The sequence below is a fragment of the Adiantum capillus-veneris genome, chromosome 1 (genome assembly GCF_014529385.1).
Source record: "Adiantum capillus-veneris isolate H3 chromosome 1, ASM1452938v2, whole genome shotgun sequence".
Taxonomy (NCBI): Eukaryota; Viridiplantae; Streptophyta; class Polypodiopsida; order Polypodiales; family Pteridaceae; genus Adiantum; species Adiantum capillus-veneris.
The window spans coordinates 141191705-141201311 of NC_140931.1; positions in this window are offsets into that span (position 1 = coordinate 141191705).

A 9607-nucleotide genomic window follows, 5' to 3' on the forward strand; every position below is an offset into this window, starting at 1 on the left:
TTGACACTCTTTTTCTCTTTGCTTCGAATGTTGGTCTTCTCTATTTCTCAGTGGTGAGTGTGTGTGTACGTCACGCACACAACCTTCTGTAACTTGCTCTCTCTCTCTCTCTCTCTCTCTCTCTCTCTCTCTCTCTCTCTCTCTCTCTCTCTCTCTCTCTCTCTCTCTCTCTCTCTCTCTCTCTCTAGTCATGTAAGTGCTGCTACACAGAAGCTAGCATTGCAAATTCCAACATTGCGATTTTTTAAAAAAACTTGCGCTATCTAGATTTGCATTAGTGCTTCAGAGTTAAAAAAAACTCCCCTTGTGTTATACTTATGCAATCTTCAACGTTGCTTTCTTGCTCAATTCCCTTGTAGCTACTCGATTCAGTGCTACTATTGGATTCTTTGCTACTTGATGTTGAGCTCCTCTTACTGCTCAAAGGCACTCCCCCAAGCACTACTTTATGCTCACAATGTTGAGTTGCCTTGCCTAGAAAATCGATTCCTGTTTGTGAGGCATGCCCGATTCTTGTCTGCAATTCGATATAGTGGAAGCTCTCTGGGCAATTAACCAAGCAAGTTTTAGACCTCGTGGGTAGCTACGAGTTCACAACAGGGCAAATCCACTCATAGTTTTCACTACTCACAAACCATAGGTTCTTAGTCTTAGCCCATACTAGAAGCGATGCACACGCCACAATGTGGGAAGCTGCCACCGCTCTTCTTCATGCTCTAATACCACTCGTAGGATCGGTGCTAGTGATACGGGAGCGGGAACAACGCGTGAGAGAGTGGGAAGGGAAGAGATGCACACGAGATGTGGGTGGAGCTTTACTTTGCGGGAATAGAGTGAGCCCCTTATTCATATGTATACAAAGAATAAGGTATGAGTATATGTGTGGGCGGCCGAACATGGTGAGTGGCCGGACTTCGGGGTAGGTGCATGAGCCTTTACCCCAAAAAGCTAGGTGTAAACTTGGGTGAAGGTGAACCCTTTCTAAACTTGGGTGAAGGTGGACCCTTTCTAAACTTGCATGTGAACTACCTGGGAACTTTGCCATTTAGGTGCACTATAGTTTGTTGGTGTGAATTGGATGTGAACTCAACATAAACTTGAGGTGACCTCATTTCAAAATATGATCACGAGCATGCCGAAACTACTCGATAAAATGCCACCATCTCTCTTATGTAACAAAACACTTTGCGCAATTAGAAGAGCTTTTGATGTGTCCACGAGCTCACCTTCAGAACACCTAAACAAAGTCGTTGATATGTATGCCCAACTGTTGAGAGTGTTAGACCCGACCAGTAAATGTAACTATTCTGGAAGGTTGTATCCTCATTTTGTTCCCCTTCCAAATTTCACCGAGCTCATCTTGCGTAAATGTATCCTTTTGTCTTATCTAATATAATTCTTGCATACTCTTTAAAAAAGATGCTTTACCCTAGCGTAGTAGGAAGACATTCGCCTCAAGATTGGGACATGGTGAGGTCGAAGCCCTCCCAACCCCTTTTTCCCCCCATCCTATGTAAGACTGTCAATCCCCTCAAAAAGAGGAGGTGTCAAATATTTTCATGGCCCTCCCCTCACTAAAAGACGTGGTACCACAGCTCTGTAGGGATGTACGATCAAAAGTCGGCCTCATGTGTCAGCTCATATTTTGACCAATGATCGATTTGCATGTGCATGTGACTGTGAATGTGAACCAGGCATAGCCTAGGTGTGATTTACATGTGCACACATTGCAGCTTGGCGGTGTGATCCAAAGGCGAACTCATTGTAAACCTCAAGTGAACCTAGTGTAAACTAGGATCGCAGGCCAACCAAAAGTACTCAACAAAATGTTATTGTGTCCCCTTCTCAATATGACAGCCTACTGGTAAAGCATTCACCTTGAGACTCAAATATTGTGAGTTCAAGCCATGTCAAACCCCTATTTTTTCCTTCAAAAGGAGATATTGGTCTAGAACAATTGTCATGGGGGTACTTGGGACACTCAAGGTGGAGCCTTCACCGAGAGGCCAAGTGCCCCGCAACTTGAGCATGCAACTTGGGAGGAGCACATTGTGCTAGCTTGAGTCCCCTTTGTTGCGGCTCATCAAGGGACAGTCCAGAAAATATCCCCTCATGACCTTTAGCTTAATGCACACGAGAGCGTCATAGCTCCATGCAGTGAATGTCGAGAATGAAAGTCGAAGCGTCTTTTAGGATTTGGTTGGGCAACAAGGCTATTTGGGCCTCAAACATATGAGAAAGAGGTCACTCTCGAATCACCTCAAGCAACTTTGGACAATCTTGAAAATTCAAGCCAAAATCTATCGACATCCTTCGTGGTTCAGTGACGTGCCTTATGCACACGGCATTGAGAGGACACATTCAAGTAAAGTTGAAAAAGTATCTCTAATGAATATATAATGATATAAAGATACATTGACTTTCCTTGACACACTATGTTAGGCCCCCATGCAAAAATGGCACATTGTGTCCCCTCTATGCGACAATAGTATAGCCGGACCAATGTCCCGACTACTCTATTTTTGCATAGAGATGACACTAGTGAAAAAGTTTGAAAAAATGCCAATTGTGGTGTCCATATGCCGAAAACAATGTATTCAGACATGTGTATGGGTACTCTATTTTCTCATAGAGAGGACACTACTAGAAAACATTAAAAAAAATAACTCGTGCCATCTCTACGCGATAATAGTTTAGTCGGACATTGGTCCGGCTACTCTATTTTTTCATAAAGGACACTATCGAAAAAACTTCAAACTAATATTTGTGTCATCTCTACGCGAAATTAGTGTAGTCAGATATACGTCCGGCTACACTATTTTTGCATAAGGACGACATCTAAAAAAAATATTGCGATACCTCTTATGTCGTCCCTATGCAAAAACAGTGTATTCGAACATTTGTCTGACTACACTAATTTCGCGTAGAGACGACACGGTTTGTGTTTGCCACTATTTGTACAACGGGTTACCTTTTAATGAGAATCCAAATGTTTGAATTGAAGAATCGAGAAGAAATATGGAGGAAATGTGAAGGTTCAAGTTGAATCAAATATGAGAAGCAAAAGAAGAGGCTCGATGTAAGTTGACCATTAGTCCGCTTTGAAGATCAATGTGGAGTTTGCAATGGAGCTAATAGAAAAACATTTCCAAAAAGTTTGTTCGAGTGCGAGCGCTTCTATATATAAGAGTGCACAATTGCCTATGTAAAATTTGAACTTGCACGATTTACAATGCATGGATTTGATTGTTGGACACGTGTCCCAAGGTGCATGATTGGCATATAACATTCTATTTACAGCTTTTAAAGGAGCTATATATAGAATTTTAACATCAAAGCATAGTATTTTGTGAAAGTGTTTTGTATACATTTCAAAGCTAAAGAGCTCAAAATGTATCTACAAAAACATAAAAGGTAACCATTTTTATTCGGGTTTTTTGTGTGGTGTCTTTTCCTTTGTGTTCATGTCATCCGTATGAGGAAATAGAGCACCCGCCCTGTGCTCTATTTTTGCATACCGATGACACAATGTTACAATTGAAAAATATATTTCTATAAGAGATGTATTTTTGTCTGTTTGCAATAATAGAGCACTCGACCATCCGAGTGCTCTATTTTTGCATAGCGAAGACACAATGTTACAATTGACGAATATATTTCTATAAGAGATGTATTGTCATCCGTATGCGATAATAGAGCACCCGGACAGCCTTTCTAGTACTCTATTTTCGCATAGGGAGGACACAATGCTACAAATAAGTATGCTTTTAAAATAATAATAAAAGTGTCACATGTATGCAAAAATAGAGCATCCAGATAGCCTTTCATGTGCTCTATTTTTGCATAGGGACAACAAAATTTCACAAACAAGAAGTATGTTTTAGAAGAATGTTATGTCGCCTGTATGCAAAATTAGAGCACCCCGGATGACCGTCCCAGTGCTCTATTTTCTCATAGCGAGGACACAAATGTTATTAAAAAGATGTAAATTTTTTATAATAATATGGTGTCACACCTGTATAGCCTTCCGTGTGCTCTATTTTTGTATAGAGACGACATATCACTATGGTTGTTTGAGGGTGAGTATGACCAATAATTTTGTCAAGTGTATGACTATTTAAAGTTTTCTTTTTTGTTTCTTGTGCAGAAAAGTCTACTACTAGAAAGAGTTTGGAAGGTCTTAATATTGAAGAGGTCGAGGAGACATGTGATGATAGGTTAATGAAGCTACTATACCAAGTCAAGAAATTGTTTAAGTTTGCCTATGTGAAAGACATCTTTAATGTTCCTTTTGATCTGGAGAGCTTATCTCGAAGGGTTCAATAGTGAAATTCTTGACTATCATAAGGTTTTTGCTGACCTTACCAGGGAGCACAAGCTTGACAACTTTGTACACTTTAATAAAATTTTTAAAGTAGGTAGTTTAACACCAAGCACAGGCTCCAAGAAGTTGGTATTGCTCCAAGATTATTAGAAGAAGGTCTATAACCCCTGTCAGTGGCATGGAAGGCATGGCTGCAAGCTTGTGATTGAACATATAACATTTTTGCTCTTTTTGACTCTTATTCCAGTAGAGGAAGAAGAGACCAAATCTTTGCAAAATACAACAGCTGTGAATGTTCAAGATATGGAGGAAACACCTAAAGATTTCAGAGAGGAAATGGAGAGGGTTGAAAGAAAGAGATATTGTGGATGTTGCAGAATTGAAGGCAAGGAACATCACCAAAGTGGAGGAGTCAATCCATGTTCCACAGGAAGAGCTCGATCCCTTGCACGGATTTCATATTCACGTGATCAAGTGTTTATTTTTTGTGATCACATTGTTAAATAACAAAATCAATTCACAAGTCTTCACATTCACAGAAAATGGCATGGTGACTTGAAGGGGACATGGAGGTCTGGAGAGATATGCCCGCCGGTATAGACTTGTAGCCCACCGAGCCCCGTTGGGCTACCCAAATAGCCCGACGGGCCCACTCTATAGCCCAATGGGCCCCTTGGGTATCTATATATAGGGCCCCTTGGGGCCTCATTTTCTTCACAATCCCTTTTCCCTTCCACTTGAGAGTTTCCTAAGCATCCAAAGATTTGTCGGGATTTTTAGAGTCCTCACAAGAAAGACAAAAAATTATGATATAAATTTTGACTTAATCTGATAAGCTCTTTATTTTATTTGTATTTAAGTTCTTATACTTTTTCTGTCATAAATGTTTTTTGTAGTTTTAAAAGTATGACGATCTGGCTTTTCACGTCGGCATCGTGTCTAATATTGGATCGGAAGTGTCGTTGTGAGACGCTAGACCAGCATGCACTATTTTACAACGTATCAATTGTGTTTACTTCGGCATCGGTGCTATTTTGAATCGAAAGTGTCGTTGTTAAATATGGTTGGTTACATTCGATTTATGTAGTTTTATGTGCTGGTCTTGCTTTTCACGTCGACATCGGAATATTGGACCGGAAGTGTCGTTATGAAACTGCAGACCATCAGACACTACTTTACAACATGTCGATTGTGTTCACTTTGGTATTGGTTCTATTTTGGACCGAAAGTGTCATTGTTAACATGATTGGCTACATTTGATTTACGTAGTTTTATGTTTTTGTAGTTTTAAATGTATGTTGATCTTAATTTTCACGTCGGTATTGGTTCTAATATTGGATCGAAAATGTCATTGTGAAACGCTAGACCAACAAGCTTTGTTTTACAACGTGTCGATTGGGTTCACTTCGGCATCGGTTCTATTTGGGATCGGAAGTGTCGTTGTTCAACATGGTTGTAGGTTTATGTAAATATTTTTTGTAGTTTTAAAGTATGTTGATCTTGCTTTTCACGTCGGCATCGGTCCTAATATTGGATTAGAAGTGTCGCTGTGAAACGCTAGACCAACAGGAATTCTTTTACAACATGTCAATTGTGTTCACTTCGGCATCGGTTCTATTTTGGATCGGGAGTGGTGTTGTTCAACATGGTTGGTTACATTCGATTTATAGGTAGTTCTATTAGTCTTGTCATCGGCATCAGTACCATTATTAGATTGAGAGTGTCGTTGTAAAAACTAATAGGTTGACTATGTTTTATGTGTGATATACGTGCTTTTGGGCTAGTTCAGTGTTTCTTTCAGCATCAACCCTACTCTTTAAGCTAGTGTTGTCATTAATTTCAATGCATGAAGTATATGTTTGTTTCCAGTTATTTTTTTAAAAAAAAACATGAAATATGCAATCATTGTAGCATAGATAGATCAAGTGAAAACAGGGGAGTTAAAAACAAAGATCAAAACTTTGTTGGTTGCATGTATGTGTGCCCTGACCACGGAGGAGATTATCTCTACATTGGAGAATGAGATGTGCAAAGATTGCTTTTTTGATACTATAATTGAAGCAATTCAGGCACACTTCTCAGCTGTAGATGCAAAGGTATCCGTAGGCTAATAGATACTATTGTGGGCAATATGTCACAAAGCTTAAGAGACTTAGGCGTTGATGCACCAGTAGATGCGAATCCAGCCAAGCTACAACATTGGACTAATGTATGGCATGTAGAGAGGTCAAAGTCAAAAAAAGCAATTTATAGAGAATGTGGTGTGTTGTGACAAATACCTTTTTAGAATTCTGGACATTGTATTCGTAAATAAATTATTTTTATTGAATTCTAGACAGAACGTGGTGCATTGTTATAATTTTTGTTGAATTATAGTAAAGTGTTTTTGTAATGATGGACTCATGGTGCAAAGTGATCATTACAGAATGTGGTGGGTTGTGATAATTCAATTGATGCACCAGTAGATGCGAATCCAGCCAAGCTACAACATTGGACTAATGTATGGCATGTAGAGAGGTCAAAGTCAAAAAAAGCAATTTATAGAGAATGTGGTGTGTTGTGACAAATACCTTTTTAGAATTCTGGACATTGTATTCGTAAATAAATTATTTTTATTGAATTCTAGACAGAACGTGGTGCATTGTTATAATTTTTGTTGAATTATAGTAAAGTGTTTTTGTAATGATGGACTCATGGTGCAAAGTGATCATTACAGAATGTGGTGGGTTGTGATAATTCAATTTGTACCACTGGATTTGCAATTGTATCTATGATACAAACTTAAGTTTTGTCGCACATTGAAAACAATGTAAATGTGTTTTTGCTAGGTATGGACGAGCGTGAGGAATCCAAAAAAGCATACGACCACTTGCGTGCACTTGTAGATGCAACTTGCCTAAATGACCAAGCGAGAGTTGACGCAAGTACTAGTGAGTTGTCACCGACAAATGGCAAGCAATGGAAAGACATCAACAAAGACGTTACCACAAAGATGGTCAAGGAAGCATGGCCAACTGTGTCTGAATTCTCCATGTGCAAGGGAAGATTGAAGCTGGACAAGTGTGTTGTGCAAAAAATTCACACGCACGTCGAGGCCATATACCTTGCATGCATGGGGAGTACTCTAAACCAAACGGATTGTCCCTTGTGGTTTGCAAAGATGTTATACATCCAATATGTTCAAAATGAGCCAGTGGACTTCAACAACAGAGTCCCCAATAAGATCACAATGGATATCCGAAGTGAGACAGTCACAATATCACAAGAGGAGCTAAGATATGCATTGGGTGGCGGCACTATGCAAACACATGACGCTGTGGAGGAATTGCAAACTGTTGGGTGGATACGTTGCGAGCGGACGCTAGCATAACGAGAACAAAACCAACAACTCTAGGTCGGTCAAGGACGAAGCTTAACCCGTAGGAGCGTGGAAACAAGAAGATGGATGTCAATCACCTTCTTGACCTTCTAGGACAATCTCTAATCGAAGAAATCAAATTTAAGTGTTTTATGTACTAGTGAAAGCAACCCAACCTACGATGATCATGCTATTCGAAACTAAGCCATTTATCTATGAGATAGAACACATTGATTGGGTGTCTCCAATCATTGTAATACCCAAAAAGAATGGTAAACTCCAAGTGTGTGTCAACCTCGAAAAAGTTAATGCAGCCAAGATAAAGGATAACTATCCCTTACCAATTACGGACCACGTCCTTGAACAAGTGGCAAGAAAGCATGCATATTTCTTCTTGGATGGATTCTTTGGCTACAACCAACTTGCAATTGCACCTGAGGACCAATATAAAATGGCATTTTCCACAGAATGGGGCATATTTGCATATAGGGTCATGCCATTTGGGTTGACAAATGCACCTGCAACATTTCAAAGATTGATGGCACATGCTTTTTAGGAATACTTGAGGATTTTCTTGGAAATCTATACGGATGACCTACGTGTACACTCTCTCCAAAGAGAGGAACATACGGGAACACCTCAAAAAAGTGGATGTCTACTAAAAAAAAATCATCTACCACTAACCCCAAATATGCTTCAACAAATCCATCACGCAAAGAAACGGACACAAGAGAAACAAAAGATTGTTGCAGAAGCTCAAGCGGAGTCCTAGGAACGAATAGCAAAAAAGAAAGCTTCTTCGACAACGACAACAACATAGACCACCTTTGAATATTAATTCCATTCAAGTAACAGACTTTGACACAGAGAACATGCAGGAGCCAAAAATTGTTGTCAAACTAGGACACAATCAAGTGAAGGCGACAACAATGCTTGATTTGGGTGCTCAAGGCAACTTGATATCCTAGAGCCTTTACAAGCAACTTCAACTTGACAATTAATTACAGGAGACAAAACAAAAATTCCACAGTTATTCACAACACTTGATCAAGGTAATGGGATGGACGGTGCTCATAGTACATGTCAACCAACATGTCTATCCACATAAATTCTATGTGGTAGAAGATACGCACACACATCATGCCTTATTGCTAGGGGGACCTTGGCAGAGAAGGTAGAATATACAACTTGATTGGAGTCAGAAAACTGTGAATATACGATCTGATTCAGAAAAACAACAAGTTCCTTTCGCTATAAAAGCTACATACAAACCATCAGTAGTACAACCAGCAGATAAAGGAAAGCAACCCTTATAAACACCCATTGTTCAACAATGGATTCCAAAGAGAGATACAATGCAAGCAAAGCAAGTCATGGGGCAAATACTCTTGTCCACAATGGGAGTTTGATGAGTCATAAGAAAACAGATAGATTTCACAAAAGTAAACCCCAACGAACCCCACATACTCCGCAAAACAAAGCTATCAAGTAGATTTGGATCAGGAAATATCAAGTTGCCAGGATGAGCAAAGGATAATTGCAGATCACTCTCCAACGAAATCCACTACAAACAGAAAGCTTAAACCAAACTCTCGCCGCAAGCAAATATGGGTACCAAAGCAGTTACTTATGGATCAAAGCAAGCATTAAAAAATTTGGATTCCAAAGAAACAACCTCAGGAACTACCTCAAGTACACTTCTTCAACAAAAAAACAAAGGCATGTCCCAGTCCATTAATACCCATAGTTTAGATCTGGATACCTAAACAACGAACAGTCATCACAGATACAAGATACAAAGACAATGAGCGGCCTGGCTTCAAAAACTTTGTTGACTATCAAAGAAAGAGCAAGGATATTGGAGAGTTTATTGTTTCGTCGCCCTCACCAGGATCATACTTTCGAAGCTTCCACATCGAATGCCA